The sequence below is a fragment of the Astatotilapia calliptera genome, chromosome 6 (genome assembly GCF_964374335.1).
Source record: "Astatotilapia calliptera chromosome 6, fAstCal68.1, whole genome shotgun sequence".
Lineage (NCBI taxonomy): Eukaryota > Metazoa > Chordata > Actinopteri > Cichliformes > Cichlidae > Astatotilapia > Astatotilapia calliptera.
Window position 1 is genome coordinate 37,406,009 of NC_137427.1, and position 17,724 is coordinate 37,423,732.

The 17,724-nt window shown below is 39.5% G+C and overlaps 1 long non-coding RNA gene across 1 annotated transcript; it reads right to left on the reverse strand.

The window, feature by feature from the left end:
* Window positions 1–13,170: 13,170 nt before the first annotated feature.
* On the reverse strand, window positions 13,171–14,181 carry LOC145429598 (uncharacterized). Its single transcript, XR_013909847.1, has 3 exons — window positions 13,528–14,181; window positions 13,388–13,448; window positions 13,171–13,308 (listed from the first exon to the last, which is right to left on the reverse strand). It is a non-coding gene; the product is annotated as an uncharacterized LOC145429598 (long non-coding RNA).
* Between the last annotated feature and the right edge of the window lie 3,543 nt (window positions 14,182–17,724).

Genomic DNA, 17,724 nt, shown 5'->3' on the forward strand with positions numbered 1-17,724 from the left:
GAGTGTATTTCTGCTGTTGATCCTTTGAAGGCGCAGACCTGAGTAGAAGTGTAAGTCACCACTGTAACACAGAGCCCATTATAGAAAAATCAAAAAGCAGACTTATTTATATTCACTTTCATAGATCTGAATTGAATTTCTAAGATTCCATTTAAACATGTTTCATAGAGAACAAGACGGAATACAGCATAATACTGTTCTTTAAAGTGAGACTGGAACCCGTCAAGAATCTCATATATGTTTGCAAAAGGTTTAAACTGAAAAAGACCCAATTACAATGAATATTGTGTCCAATAATGTCCCAAATGTCTGTGAATACGTGAGAGAGGACAATAGTGGGATTATTTTAATCATAATTAAAAAATTATAATAACAATTTACAGGTGCAGGGAAAGCATTCCACCTCTGTCCCCTCCTGGCCACCTGACCATCTACCAGTATATCAAAAGCCAGAATGGTCCACTTGGTAAAATAAATCTGTTGGGCATTTCTCCTGGTCTTCAAACAATAATTCTGATTGCTACAGTGCTGGAAAGGACGGGCAGAAAAAGGACAAAACAGAGAGAATTGTAGAAAGACTGGCATCTTTTACTATGAACTTTAATCTAATCCCTAATTTGCAACATTTTGTTTGTTTAACAACAAGCTATAGGATGAACATATCAAGAATTGTTATTATTATGAAAAGAAACTTACCATCTACAACCAAAATAATTTCAGTGTCATATGAATCAGGAGATAAAGGGTCCCCGTAACCACACCTGTACTGTCCCGTGTCAGACTTGGTCAGATGTCTGATGGTTGCTAGAAGTTCAAACCCAGATCCTTTTGTGTATTCAATGCTGTACCTGCTCACTCTGTGCACGGGAGACTCTAGAGTTTTTAGCAATTTCTGTTAAATAGATGAACATCCATGAATTATATAATAAATACATAAAGTGACTAAGTTTAAATAGGACTGTATTTATCCTGAGAGTTTATGGAGGTATGAGAGTAGGTGATTGGTTTCCCAATTTTGACTTTTAGTAGAAACTCACCATTTGAAACTCTGACCTCAAAGTCTGAGTATGAATCTGGAGCGGAAGATTTACCCAAACCATACCGGTACATTCCTGAGTCAGACTTTCTCATATTTGTGATGGTAAAAGTCAGGCTTCCTCTTCCTGAAGCTGCATCTTTGTATTCAATGCTGAATCTGCCGCTCTGAGCTGTGGTTTCATCTGTTTTAATGAGGATGTTTTCTGCTCGCTCACATTTTTCCTTGCAGAAGAACTTTGTGTTTCCAGACACAGTCAAAAAACTATAAAGTGAAAGATCCTCTCCTTCACGTACAAACCAAATGCTGGAAGACCCAGCTATACCTGTTGGACAAGATTTTCACTGTGAATAGCCAGCTCGTTCTCAAAGCAAATCATAAGAAAGAAAAAATATGATCTGTTGTGTATTTTCATCAGTACAACTTGTATAATAAAATATTTAGGGGGAAACTGATGGGAATATTGAGGTTACATAGAAAGGAAGCTTTAAATGTCATGAAGTGCTGTGTGTGGCTGGCAGGTAGGTCAGGACTCAAATGTAACATTATCAGGCTGGACTGAACAACAGCTTCATTGCTGGAAATTAAAAATAACTTAATCCAACTTAACTGGCAGATACTCATGGATACAAACACTGCAGGCTCTAAACAAATGATGCACAGAGCAAGAGGGAGATCAAAACAACAGACAGAGTGAGAGAGCCAATATACAGGAGAGAATCAGGACAGAGAGTCTTACATTTGGGTCCTAACCTACCTGCCTGCCACATCTGGGGAACACAGCTGAAAAAAATTAACTGACGAGACTTTGGAAGCAAAATTGAACACAATGTACACGGGACAAGAGACTGTCAACATAAATTGGGAAGTATGAGAAACACACAATGAGAGTCTGACTAAAAACAGAGAGACAGCGAGAGTGAGAACACAAAGAGAAAGCGAGAGACAGAGGGAAATATGACTGAGGAAACTAAGAAACATGGAGAAAAGACTGAAAAATAATACATTCTTATAATAAAAAATGTTAAAAGATTAAGCTCCTTTTCTAAAGGACGTTCCAACTTTTTTTTTAAATGTGTTGCAAGAACTATTGGAATACTGTTTTCAGTTTCATTTTCATAACATACCGTCCTAACTCTTTTGATTTGGGGTTGTCTGTAAAAAAATTCTTTTTTTTTCTTTTTCTTTTAAAGAAAAAAGTAAAAGTGGTTGCATAAATATTTTTCCTGTATCACTTCTGTTTGACATTACAATAAATACTGTAAAGTAGACTTGCCTGTTAAACTGAGAAGGACAAGAAGTCCACAGGTTGCAGCAATTAAACTTACAGCTGTTCCTCTCATCTCTCCAAGTCCATAAAACATAACTGCTGGTTGATAATGTGTATTTGAAGTAAATGAGTCCCAGCAACACCTTTAAATACAATCCACAATGGAGCTGTCTTCAAAGAGCTGTCAAACGTGGCTTTTTCCTGAGGTCTGTAAGTAAAAGCAGAAACTGTTAACATACACCTGACTGTACCCTCTGTATATGTGATTAATCTGAAAGAGCTTAAAGTTCAGTGTTGTGTTTAAGAAGAAGCAAAGTCAAGTCTGAGGACCAAAATAAGGAACATGTTTACAATCCTGCTCTAACTCTCTCACGAGGAATGGAGAGATGAAGTGGTTTTTAAGTAATGTAGTTAAGTCTTCGTTTGATGAGTCAGCCAAGAATCCAGTGGGAACCAGGCCTTGAGGACAAACCTCAAGAGGTTTCCCCTCTTAGTTAGTATCTGTTTCTTCTTCAAACTGCAGCCAGATGTGTTTTTGCGATGCACTCGCACTCTCCTCCTCACTGCTGTCTACCGTCTCACTCACTCACTTGTGATGTGTCTCCCCTCCAGACCACAATTATCAGGTTACAAACACCAGGCATCCCCTGGGGAATTTCCACTCAGCTATAACTTCTCTCTGGCTTACTTTTTTAGCTCAAGGTGGGGGAAGGTCTCCTTTTTTATTAATCCTTTATTTATCCAGGTAAAAAAAATCTCATTGAGATTAAAAATCTCATTTCCAAGAGAGACCTGGCATCATGGCAACAAAAGTCACATACCACATAGGTATATAACATTTAAAACAAATACAATATCAAGTTTACTCCTAATTTTATGACACGTTCAGGGCAGTGTCAGTGTCTCTACACTATTCTACATTCTATCTCACACATTTCTAACTCCTAAAATAAGCTACAAATATCTTCAAACCCCCGAAGCACGTACAAACTCCAAAACACGTACAAAACACAACAGAAGTGCTCCAGGATGCTAAGCACAGTGTTGAGCTTTTGTTATCTAGTGGCTACACAAGCCAGGTCGTATCAACGACCAGATTTGGTGTGTGGTAGTCAGTGATGGGAATAACGGCGTTACGAGTAACAGCGTTACTAACGGGGAAGTAGCTGTAAGTAATCTGGACGCTACAGCTTTAAGCAGCTGCACGCTCCCGCGGACGGTAATCACGATCACTGTCTAGCACAACACCTGTAGCTAAGGGGGCAAAACAATGGCATGAGTGCTGCTGTTTGACTGAGGAAGAATAAAATAGTCGTGGTAAGCCAATCACATTACCCCTTAAAGACAAAGCAACAAGGTGATATATACCAATTTATAAACTGTATTGATAGGCCACGTAAAACCAGAGTCATGATAGACAATATATACGCTCACGTTTACTGTCTAAGGACAGCACTCTCTGCTTATGAGCAACACCCCGCCAAAAAAAACCCAAAAAAAAACCAGGGGAAGTTTTAGGAGAAAGAGAGAGAGAGCAGAAAAAGAGAGAGAGCGAGTTTTGCGCAGCGGTCTCCAACCTTTTTTGCACCACGGACCGGTTTATGCCCGACGATATTTTCACAGACCGGCCTTTAAGGTGTCGCGGAGAAATACAACAAAATAAAACTAGTACTGGTACCGAAATTTTTTTTTTATTCATAACACACGTGAAAAGACCCAGGAAAACCAAGTTAACGATAAAAACGATAACAAAATAACGCTGAAAACCAATAAAAACCCTGAAAACCAGACATTTCACACCTGAGCCTCAACTCTCGCGGCCCGGTACCAAACAACTCACGGACCGGTACCGGTCCGAGGCCCAGGGGTTGGGGACCGCTGGTTCATCGTGTTTGGAGTGTGTAGTTGTGTGAATGCCTCACAGGCATGGAAAATGAATGGAAAACTTCCAAAATTCTGCTAAAACTTGCTTGATTTTGAAACTTAACTACATCCTTATACTTTCACGTAGAAACTCCATTCAAACTTTAAAACATTCTCAGATTATTGGGCCATTCATGTATGATTCAGCTTTTTCATATCTGTTACCATTTTAATTTAATGCCTCTTTAAGTTTTCAGTTGCAGCTTTGTGATTTTTCAGAAAATACATGCGTTGTTATGGTTGCTGTGCAATTAACTCAGAGTGGACACTTGAGCTTTTTGAATTTTCTCTTCATGTCCCAACAACTTCTTACTACTCGCTCAATTTCCACTCAACCCCCACAAATTATACATCAAAACGTAGGTATTTTTGCTGGCTTTCAGAAAATGTCAACACAAAGTCTGAAAACTCTCCATAGACAGTCAATGGAGAGTTTGTTCAAAATCACCGCTGGATTTCTCTAATGAGACACATTTTCAAATTGTCATATCTGCTTAACAAAGCAAAGTTGAGACATGAGGCTTGTGCCAATATATCTTCAGACACTCCTGACGCTCACAATTCAAGAATTTGTTTCTCATCTGTTACCGTTTGGTCATGAATTACATTTTTTTGAGGGTAGGAAATTTGTCTCTCGCTCAGATTTCTTCAGATTTCAAACTCTGTAAATGAGGCACTTTTTTCTCTCGTCATATCTTTTTGATGGATTTCAACAGAGCCCTGAAAATTTCCATGACTGTTCACCAACCCCTGCTGTTTCTTACGGTGAAAGAATGATTTTGATGCTGGTATAGATTTCGATTTACAAAATGTTGTTTGAGGGCAAGTCAAGGCAGTTTTTGCTTCGCCTCTACTTAGTTACAGTGTATTACAAGTCATATATCTTCAATAATTTATACTTTATTTATGAATTATGAACACCTGAAGATTCCCCCATCCCTTCTGAACAAAACGGTGTCAGAATGACCGTTCTAGCCCCTACGGTTAGGAAATTATGGCCATTTGTTCAAGAGAAATCCTGAATGTCAGAAATACACTGAAGAAAACTCATACCTCTCTCTGTGTCTGTGTAAGAGCCATTTCGTTCGCGACCGACACATCATTAGTGGGTGGTAGACTTGTTTCGTTTTGCTCTCTCTGATGATCTGTTCCTCATGTAAATTAGTGCCTTTTATTATTGTCTGCAGTAAGGCCGCCAGCCTGTGTGATTTCTCTAAGGGAAGAAAGAATCTCAAACTACGGGCAATCGTGGCTCAAGAGCTGGGAATTCGCCTTGTAATTGGAAGGTTGCCGGTTCGAGCCCCGGCTTGGACAGTCTCGGTCGTTGTGTCCTTGGGCAAGACGCTTCACCCGTTGCCTACTGGTGGTGGTCAGAAGGCCCGGTGGCGCCAGTGTCCGGCAGCCTCGTCTCTGTCAGTGCACCCCAGGGTGGCTGTGGCTACAATGTAGCTTGCCATCACCAGTGTGTGAATGTGAGTGTGAATGTATGGATGACTGGATATGTAAAGCGCTTTGGGGTCCTTAGGGACTAGTAAAGCGCTATATAAATACAGGCCATTTACCATTTACACTCTGCTTCTCTCTGTCATGCCCAGTCCAACACTTGAGCCCTACAGCTATTGTTTGCTAAAACTTGACAGCAGCTAAATCAAGCAGAATGGTTCAAATACTCGTTACACATATATGTTAACAGTCACCAGAGGGTTTATAATATGTGTGTGTGTGCACGCGCGCGCATTTCCTCCTTCCATAGTAATAATATTCATTATAAAGTAAAAATGGGGACATCACAGGGATTCTGGGTTTGTGACTCAGGTGTATAAATCTTGATGTATGTTGAAAAGTGAACAGAGTGTTGAGATTTCAATCAGTCCTTACTTGGGGAATGTGGAGAGAGGGTGATGGGGGGAGCAGCTCGCCAGGGTTGGAGCCATCAGTGGGTGGCCATGTTGGTGAGTCTGAGAGGTGAATATTGAAACATTTCTTTCCAGATATAGACTGGCTTGATGATGAGTAAGTGTTGTATATAGTGAACTCTTCAGCCACAGAGCCATAGAGGAGTCTGGTTACTGTTCTGCGATTGACGACAGTCTCTTATATTTGTTTTATGTGCATTACAGATTCTCTACTGGTGGAATATGTTTTATATGTGGAGGTTGCTATGTGTACTTTGCTAAAACCTGTGAATGGAGCGCAAACTTTGTGTTACGTTGTCCAGGGAATATCCATGTATTAATTTGGTGATGTAGAAAATATATAAAGTCTTTCTATACTTGATTCTAATCTGCTGCTGCGTCTCTTACATTGCAAGACAGAACACATAAATACAATAAACTTATCTTTTATCTGTAACAGACTAAAAAAAATTTCCACATCTCCTTTATTTGGCTGTGGGATGGGAAGCTGTAATATTTAAATAGATCCAATTTAAAATTTTCTAGCAAAATCTGGCTAGCACTACAGAAGAGGAAGCAAGAAGGGAGTGACGGTTTTCTAAATGTCATATTCTTTGAGTAAAGAAGTTGCTTCAGTACGTCAGCTTTTACTGGAATATTTACTGGATCCTATGACATCTCCAGAATTCTGGTAACTTACAATCTGGAGAGTTCCCCATGATCAAGCTGTCAGGCTGAAATGTGGCCCTTTGCTGTACTCCTTGAAGCTATGGCCTCCCTTGGGTGCTGGGTCAATGGGATGGGATGACAGCCGGTCTGCCACTGAGTGGGATCGTCCTCCACCTGTCTCACATCTTTTAATGCATGGGTCTGCAACAATTCACGGAGTAATTTGAATAATTCGATTATAAAAAATTCTCAACAGAAGTTGTTTGTTCATCTTATCTTAGTTTAACACGCAGCTCTGTAGATTCAAGAGATTCAAGATTCAAAGTGTTTATTGTCATGTATTCAAAGAAAAAAAGGGATTTCTCTGTGCAATGAAATTCTTTCTTTGCTGTGCCCACAGAGATGCCAATTAATATATACAATAGAAATAGAACATATAAAATACAAATAGTACAAATAAATAAATGAAGACAAAACGAAGACAATATTAAAGTGTGAAACAGAGATGTGTGCAAAAGAACTATGACCTCAATATGTTGGCTTAGTATGCAGGATGACCTGATGTGCAAAAAATTATTATTACTGTTCAAAAATAAGTCCGCTGTTCAGGAGTGCACTGATGTGATAAACTCCAGAGTAGGAGTGCTGTAGCAGTACCTGCAGCAAACAGTGGTGAGTTTAAAGGAGGGCTTGGGGTGTATTAGACCATATTCATTTCAAACATTTTTTAGATTGAAAGTAAAATAATGTAAAATAGTGTGCTATATAAATTGTGTTAATATTTTTTTTGTTTGCTTGCTTTTCTTCATTGCAGCCACCAGATACTCCTTTAAAGGGTTACAGGCACAAACTCCTTTATTTACTTGTACACTTAAACCTGCAGACACACACATTCACAAAAACTCATAAAAATGAGAACATGCCTAATCTACCTCATTAATGTCAGAAAGCTGTCTAAGAAGATAAATGTACATTTTTATGTCTTAGTTTAGATTGCAATGACTTTGATCTTTGATTTTTTTGCTTTAAAAATGGTTTTCTTTAAAAAAAATTGATATGGTTGGTATTAAATTACCTAAAGGGGTTTAGTTGTTGTTGTTGTTGTTGTTTTTGACAACCATTATATCCAGTTAAAATTTAAAACATTGCAATGTCTGAAATGGAAGTCAATGAGCAATTCATTTTAAAAGACTCTCTTTTTTTATTATTGCTCATTAATAAGACATAAGTATTTCTTATCTGAACAATCGATATCTGCTGCCCTACATAGCACTAGCTTAGCACTCACCTACATAAAGACAATTATACTTACAAATGACACAACAGGATCCACTATAGGTGCTAGTGGAAGGCTGGAATGGTACTGGGGAGCCATATCAGATGTAGGGTTGCCTGGCAGTAATGTCTTTGGTCTCCTCACCTCACTACCCTGCCTGCCTTCCATTTGTTTACACATTAGGTGGGGCTCACAATCATGAGACTGATTTATTAAAAACAAAAATCCAATCAGACAGCTAGAAAGTAATTGTTCTCCGAACAGGACATTGGGGATCATACCTATGTACTGAAATGATTTGTATGTATTACTCATTATATATGACAGGGGAAGAAAAAAAAGCATGGTTTCTAGTTAAGTAGTGGTCATGTGACCTGTGGGCTAGCCTGGTTAGGGGGGATTTGGGGCAAGGTCTGTGTTTACTGTGGAATTAAATCAGACCTTAAGGTGTTTGTTATCAATATACAAACAAGTTTATTTATTTTGAATGGCCAAATTCTTTAAAGGATTTTTCACTCAGGGAGAGAGAGTACTGAGAGATGAAACTCAAAGCTCCAAGCCAGGGGTGGCCAACCAGTCAGAGACCAAGAGCCACTTTTTTTTTACTGTGTTACCGCAAAGAGCCACATCATACGCATGGGCACACATGAACATCACCCATCCTTTCCTCTCTCTCTCTCTCTCTCTCTCTCTCTCTCTCTCTCTCTCTCACACACACACACACAAAATACACACATCTCTGCTCAGCCAGATTTATTGTAAATGTCACACACCAACATGATAATGACAGAAATGGACTCCTACAGTACTAAAACCACAGGCCAGTCATTTTCAACAATGAACATTGTGTGCACTGTCTCACACACACAAACTCTCAGTTCAACCAAGTCCACAAACAAAAATATAATAATCTACAATAGCATTTACTTTTATAATGCATGTTGTTTAGTGGGACTTCTGGCATTCCTTGCCTTGAACAATCCTCTTTAAATCTGGCTTGTATTCCGTTGTTGTCACTCGAAGCAATTCTTTCACATGTGTGTCAGTCAGAACAGATCGATGCTTTGATTTCACATGTTTTAGGGTAGAAAACACAGACTCGCAGACGTATGTTGACCCAAACATTGACAGTATCTTAAGCGCAGCCCGTTTGACATTGGGGTATTTTTCCATTGGCACACTTTTCCAGAACTCAATGGTCCCTTCCCTTAAAGCAGGTTTCAATTGGTCCTCTTCACAAAGATCGATCATCTCCAACTCAGCCGCAGCTTCATCTGTGACTAGCGGGACTTTCAAACAGCCGGTCTCTGCATTAAATGGGTCGATGAGGAACGTAATCTGTGGCCTTTTCAATTGTAGATCATGGAACCGGGTCACGAAGCTTTCGTGCAAGTTTTCAATCAGCGTTGCATATCTGGCTCTTTGCTTACTCAGGGCAGCACTGGCGACTTGCCCGCTGGCTTTTAGCAGAGTGGGAAAATGCGTTAAATCTCCCTTTTGAATATGTGTCTTGAACAGCTTCAGTTTGTTGACAAACGCAAACACACTTTGCACTAGGTCAGGGAGCATTTTTAACTTACCCTGCAGGGTCAGGTTCAGTCTGTCCAAGTGACACAGCATGTCGACCAAAAAGGCCAGATCCATAATCCACTTGAGGTCCGAGAGCTCGGGATAGTCCTTGTCCTTCTTTTCCATAAACAGTTTCACGGCATCCAAAAGCTCAAAGAAGCGAGAGAGTACCTGGCCTTTTGACAGCCACCTCACAGTGCAGTGCAGCGGCAGGTCACCTGGAAGCCCTTGGTCCAGCTCAGCGATGAGATTCTTGAATTGCCTGTGGTTAAGCGCATGTGTGCGGATATAGTTGACGATTTCCATCACAGGCTTCACGACGTTATCTAAATTCAATGATTTAGACACGAGTTGCTCCATGTGGATGATGCAGTGGAAATTCCAAAAGTCAGGAATAGTTTGGTCAGCTTTGCACAGCCCCACAAGCCCGTTCACAGATCCCATCATGGCTGGTGCTCCATCCGTGGCTATTGCAGTTAATTTTGTTATGGGCAGATTTGCTTTTTCAAATGCAGCCATCATGGTTTCTTTCACATCTATGCCACGGGTTCTGTCTTTTAATGGCACAATATCCAGGAGTTCTTCTTTGATCACACAATCGTTTGAAACAGACCGTGCAAATATTGCCAACTGAGGCTTGTCTTGTATATCACAACTCTCATCCAATGCGACACTAAAATGCTCACATGCTTGAAGGTCAGAGTGCAACTGTGATTCAATAGCCGTGTTAATGTCCGATATTCTGTGTTCAACAGTGTGGCGGGACAGTTGGACGTCTGATACCATGCGTTTTAATTTGTCGTTTTCAGGAGACAAGATTTCAACAACATCACTGAGGCATTTTTTAACGAACTCCCCTTCATTGTATGGCTTTTTAGCCCGTGCAATGTTCCAAGCCAGCTGATAGGATGCGAGCGTTATGGTCTCTGACCGCTTCGTAAATTTTTGGAAAAACTGTATCTGCTTTTCTGCCTGACTTTTCAAAGTGGCCAACTCGTGCTTGCGAAGTTCAGTCCCTTTTGGAAATTCCTGGTCGATGTTAGCATGGAGTGAGCTGAAGTGGCGCTGAAGATTTGAAGCTTTGAAATGTGCTAATGACGTCTGACATATAAGGCAGAATGGCTTACCATTGCGTTCAACAAAAAAATATAAACTCTCCCACTCTGTTAAAAACGTCCTGTGTTCATCTTCATATTTTCTTTTTGCTGTGCATTTTTTTCCTGCCATTTTAAGGGCGAACTTGCTCCTACTGGGAAACTTTGCGGTATTTTCATCTCACACACATGCACATTTGATGAAAATACCGTATTGAACTCAAGCGAAGCGAACGCGCACATTTTAAAACAACAACATAAAAAAAATCAAAACACAAACTTTGATATGAACGTAAGAGCCGCATGAAACCAGGCAAAGAGCCGCATGCGGCTCGAGAGCCGCGGGTTGGCCACCCCTGCTCCAAGCTAACATTTTATCACTAGAGGGCAGTAAAACAAAAGAAAGAAAGAAAAAAATCAGGAACACTTTAAGAGTTTCCTCTCTTGAGACACTTTGCCTGGTCTTTCTTGCAGCCACCTTTAGTAGCTGTTTCTTTGTGGGTCTCTCTGACTTCAGTTTTGTCTTCTGTAACTGAAAAGGATGCTCCTAGGTGTTAAGATCAGCTGGTGACTTTGCCATTGATGAATACTGAGAAACTCTCCTGTTGGTTTTGTAATATGCTTTGATTCATTATCTATTTGCAATCTGAAGGACCATCCAATTGGTTTTGCAGCATTTGGCTGAATCTGAGAAGAGAGTGTATACCTGTACTCAGAATTCAGTCTGCTGCTTATATCCACAGTCACATCATCAACACTGGCAGCCACACATACCATAATAATTCCTCCACCATGTTTGGTGAAGTTATTTTTTCTTATCCAAACACGTGTCTATTTTTGTCTATGAAGAAAGCTAGCTGTACAAATGCATTTAGTGTTGTCTTTATGATAAATCCCAACATGTGTGGATTTATTGTGAGACTCGTGTATCTCACTAATTAGTGATTGTGTCTTTTTGTAACCTGAAGTTCTGTCACTTTAATAATGTATGTTGTTTACGTTTCAAGGCACTTTTTGGTGCTTTGTGTTGGTGGTTTTGACAGCGTTCATTTGCACAGAACACAAAATATAGCAGTAAATTTAGAAATAAATGTAGTTAAATGATTTTAGTAATTTGTCTTCTACTGTATGGGACTATCATGACACAAAGAGTTCAGTTAAAGATGTACCTATGAACTCTCTCTTTGCCCTTTGACCCAGTTTGTGACAATACATAAGGGAGTTTTTACAGAGAATTTGTTGTGAATATTTCTGTTAATCACTATAATTTATATTTTTTTGTAAGGAATTTAATGTTATTTTTGTAATTTTCTTTCAAAACAAACACATTTCACCATTTTACCTAGATCCAGACAGTGTGCTCTGTTTGGATCTGTTATATCAAATAGCCAGTCAGCATTAACATGACATAAGCTGATATTATACAATTTTATTGATGCAAAAAAAGCACCATGGAAAATTAAAGTCACATAGAAGTTGAGGTGTAGCAGAATAATGTTTTATAAACCATATATATCACTGTGAGACATCAGAGTAATGAAGTGCTATTGAAAAATCAGGTGTTATTTAATGATTTGTTAAAAAAGTTAATCGTTTTAAAAAGTCAATTTCTTTGTGCAGTTTGAAATAAATGTGATTATGATAATAATACATCAGGATATCAAACATCAGAAAACAGACTATGATAATCATGTTTGATCACATACGTGTATTTTTCTACAAGTGATGAGGAAAGAAAAAGAGCAGCAAAAGATTATTTTGGTTTGTGAAAATGAAACTAGCTCCAGTAGCCACCATGCTGGCTAAATTGTGATGCTCACTGAGTGAACAGACCAAACCTCCCATGATGCAGCTTCTTTCTGCTAATGGGAATTATGGCTTTGTTGACCACATCTTGTTGACTGCAGGGTGCAGTCTGGATGGATCCTCTTCATCAATGGCTTTTGGTTCATAGACAGAAATTAGTTGATTCTGAGTATGTAGCATGAAATTATATTATGATGGTGAAAAAAACAAGCTTAAAAACAAAAGAAGAACGCTAAAGCAGGCAATGCATTTCCCAGATATTCATTTGAATCTTCTAGCGAGGCTCATCGTATTATGTGAGGAGCTGCTCACCACAGGGCTGTACTTTTTAATTTAATTTAACAGCGGTGTAACACAGTAAACTCAAAAAAGTGAAAGTAGGTGGTTTTTATATTAACAAGAGTCAAACTTGTAATTAAAAATATTATTTTATGTTTCTGCGGTGAGCGTAATTAAATCATGTACGATCTGCATGAAGTTCAACAACTTAAAGACATTATTCTCGTTGAGATGATGTGATACAATCACATGTGTGTAGGAAGACTGATTAGTTGCCTGGACTCTTTCATTCAAATTATTATTCATTATTATTATTATTATTATTATTATTAAATAGTTTTCAGTTTTTAAGTGTAACTTTCTGTTCCTCCAGGTGTCTGTGGGGCTGAACTGCTGTTGCTGTAGAGAGGATCTGCCTGGTTTTTAGAGAAGTGGATGCTGGCATACTGAAGATCATCCTGTTCCTGTGGCTCCTCCTGATCAGAGAGACACTGCATAGAAAAAAATGATCTTAGATTAGAATGGTGAATGATGATTTTTTTTTTACTGCAATTATATTTCTGGTTTCACCTGTTCTTTGTTGTCTGCTCTGCCTTCAGTCTTGGATGATTCCTTGGAATTCCTCTTTTTTCTGAGGAATGAAATGATAATGAACAAAAGAACAACACAATGACTGAAAAGTAAAAGTTTAATGCAACAGATCTGCTCACCGAATCCAAAGGAAGACAGGGAGGGATGTGACAGACAGGAGAACAGCAGCAGTTACTCCAGCAGCTTTTATCTTCTTTGCTCCTGATCAAGATCAAAGTAAAGCACTAATAGTTAATTGAGTATTCCATAACGTTCGACCTGTGTATGGCCTGAACAGTGTTGGAGTTTTAGGCTACAGAAGCCAAGTTCTTCTCCAGTGAAAAATAAAAATAGAAATCTATTTAAACACAGCAGAGTAACGTGACCTCACTCTGTTAATCTCAAACAGTGTTTTATCAAAAATTTTCTCTCATGTCAGTTTCGTCTTGATGCATTCTTAATCACCCAGGAAAGTAAATCTCCAAAAGTTGATTCTGTTAATCTTGACTTAGCGTTTTGTGGGAGAAACGTTTCGTCACTCATCCAGGTGACTTCTTCAGTCTCAGCTGACTGCAGGTTTCCCCAATCTTATAAACAGTACATTTGCATAATGACTGAAACCAGCCCACTGAAGGAACACTGGGCTGGGAGGTCAGTTCCTTAATCTTAATTATGTAAATTAAGATTTGCAGCTCTGAACACCACATCCAGAACACCCTGGATTGTGTTGAGAAGGTGAGAGATGTCATTATGGAGGCAGATGAAACCATGATCTCTTACGACGTTACATCTCTCTTCACTTGCATCCCAGTCCCGGAAGCGTTGGAGGTAGTCTGTAAGAGATTACAGGATGACACCAACCTCAGCAACAGGACCCCTCTCAGCATCGACCAAGTGTGTTTGCTTTTGGAACTGTGTTTTCATGTGTGTCTTCAAGGGTCAGTTCTACAGGCAGAAACATGGGTGTGCCATGGGCTCACCAGTTTCACCCATCGTGGTCAATTTGTACATGGAAGAAATGGAAAAGAGGGCTTTGCTATCCTACCCTGGAACACCACCAAGCCATTGGTTCAGATATGTGGATGACACCTGGGTGAAAATCAAATCTCAGGACGTACCACATTTCACGGATCACATTAACTCGGTGGACCGACACATCAAATTCAAAAGGGAGGATATGAAAAGTGGCAGGTTAGCTTTCTTAGACTGTGAGATTTACATCAGTAATGGGGGACATCTAAAAGCTGATATTGGTCAGTGGTTGCTGATGAATGGTCATGAGAATTTGCATAATTATGATTAAGGAACTGACCTCCCAGCCCATTGTTCCTTCAGTGGGCTGGTTTCAGTCATTATGCAAATGTACTGTTTATAAGATTGAAACCTGCAGTCAGCTGAGACTGAAGAAGTCACTTGGATGAGTGACGAAACGTTTCTCCCACAAAACGCTACGTCCAGATGAACAGAATCAACTTTTAGAGGTCTCATTTCAGTTGTCTCAATGCACTTTATACTGTAAAGTAAAAACCCTACAATAAACATTCATTCTTTACAGTGGCAGCAGTTGGCTATTGTCTCTGAAAACAGGGTTAACTGGGCGCGCCCCTTATTCCACTGAAAACTGTAGCACATCTTAATTTCATAGCCTCGTCTGCATTCGATTAAAAATCACTTCAAGCTGAGTGGCCTGCAGCTTTATCTGGCTGGGTGCACATGGGCATTATGGATAAATCCCTGGTTTTTAACAGGAGGTTAAAATGTCACTGGCTCTGCTTTCAGTATTCTGAGATCAGTTACAATCTGCTTTTTGCATGGAAACAGGACTAGCATTAGCAATAAACATGGTTCTTGTCATCGTGATAGATAAGTTACAATGTTGATTCTTAGGACTCTTTAGCACATGAATAAGGAAAGCCTTGACAGCAGACAGTGGGACTCCTGCCATATTCTGTTTAACCACACAGGCAAGTTGAACAGTTACAGGTGCAGCTGGTATTTTCTTTTTAATATATTTAAATTATCTTTGTAAATCAAGTTGCAGGCCTGGTTTTCTGAACTCATTAATGATTATTTTGAGATATTTGGCCCTCACAGGACAGACACCATACAAACATATGCTTTTAAAGATGATGATGGATTAGTGTAGATTCAAAAGAGCAAAGTTTTTAAAATCAGCTCTGGTTTAATTATCTGTAGCAACACTATGAGTCCATACAACACTGAAGGGGAAACGTCTTGGCAAAATAAATACTTGCACATGTGTACATTTAGGTAGTAATACAGTTCTATCTGTGCTGAGGTATTTTGACAGTGATCTGTTATTATAAATTCTAGTGCCATCCAATAATTAGCCATAGTGCATGAATGTAGATTGTGCCTGACTTTTTGACTGCACTCCTTTCTGAGTGTATCCAGTATGTAAATATAAATGATTACCTGGCACAATGGTCTGCTGTAAGGTGGAGTTATGACGTCCCAGCTTGTTCTGTGCTTCACAGTAATAACGCCCACTGTGTTCAGGTCCGAACTTGGTGACGGTGAAGTTCGGTCCAAATGCTTTTGGTAAATTTTCATCCTCCTTGTACCAGGTGTAGTTAGCTGCTGGGTTAGCATCACTGCTACAGGTCAGAGTGACTGAACTGCCCTCCACTATCTCAGCAGAGGGACTCACTGACACAGAGGGAAGCTTTGGAGCATCTGGAGGAGAAATAAGGACAATGACAACATGGTTGGTTATAAATATACTCAAGTCTTTGCAGGCTTCTCACAACGCTACAAAAATTATAAAAGGTAACATTCAGAAACCTTACTTATTTCCTTGTCAAACTTCCTTATATTGTAATAAACAGACATGATTGTGCAGTATATCTGTTTTCACTCTTCATGATGATGAATTAAGTCTTATCTCTAAAGTTGATGTTAACTGTTCAACTGAGAACAAAGAATTTAAAGCTTATAAATGTATTTTACTCACATTTCACATCAATAGTCCTGCTTTCAGATCTCTTTTCTCCCAGGTCATTATCAGCTGTACAGTAATACTTTCCAGAGTCAGAGGGCAGGATGGAGCTGAAAACATGTTGGTTTTGGTAACTGAGAGGGTTGATGACATCCTCCTTGTACCAGGTGTAGTTAGCTGCTGGGTTAGCATCACTGCTACAGGTCAGAGTGACTGAACTGCCCTCCACTATCTCAGCAGAGGGACTCACTGACACAGAGGGAAGCTTTGGAGCATCTGGAGGAGGAAACATAAGAATGACAACATGGTTGGTTATAAATATACTCAAGTCTTTGCAGGCTTCTCACAACAAAAATTATAAAATAATAATATGTAGAAACCTTCCTATTTCTTTGTCAAACTTCCTTATATTGTAATAAACAGACATGATTGTGCAGTAAATCTGTTTTCACTCTTCATGATAGAATAGAATAGAATAGAATTCAACTTTATTGTCATTGCACATGCACAGGTACAGGGCAACGAAATGCAGTTTGCATCCATCCAGAAGTGCTTTAGTGATATAGATATATTACAATATATATTAGCAATAATATAGATATGTGAGTATATTACAGAAATGGGTCTATTATGGTATGTTATAATGTACACGGTATGAAGTATGTTGTGAATATTCTATAACTATAAGTATGTACAGGCTGTAGTGAGTACAAGCTATGTACAGGATATGAACAGGATATAAATATGAAAAACTATACAGAATATGAAATGAAATAAATAACTTTACAGAATCTGGGATATACAGCTATACAGAAATGGGAACTATGCAAGTTGTAAACAGTTGTAGGATTAAAGATTATCGAATGTACAGAATGATTATTTACACAGAGCTATACAGTAGTGCAGTTAAGATAAGTGAGGGTGTAGATAGTTTCTACAGAGGCTATATAAAGTGCTAGTGGTTGTGAGTGGTGGTTCAGTCCATGTTATTATTGTGTTTGAGGGTACAGTTGTCCATTGTGGGTGTGTGTATGTTCAGTCCATGAGTTAACGTGGGTCAGATGTCAGGAGGCAGAGTTCAGGAGTCTGACAGCTGTGGGGAAGAAGCTGTTCCGGTACCTGGTGGTCTTAGTCCGGAGGCTCCTGTGGCGCCTCCCAGAGGGCAGGAGGGTGAAGAGTCCATGTGATGGGTGACTGGGGTCTTTGATGATTTTCCCAGCCCTTTTCAGACACCGCTTCCTGTAGATGTCTTTTATGGCAGGAAGTGGTGCTCCGGCGATGCGCTGGGCAGTTTTCACGACCCTCTGCAACGCCTTCCGGTCCGAGGCAGAGCAGTTCCCGTACCAGACTGTTATACAGTTGGTCAGGATGCTCTCGA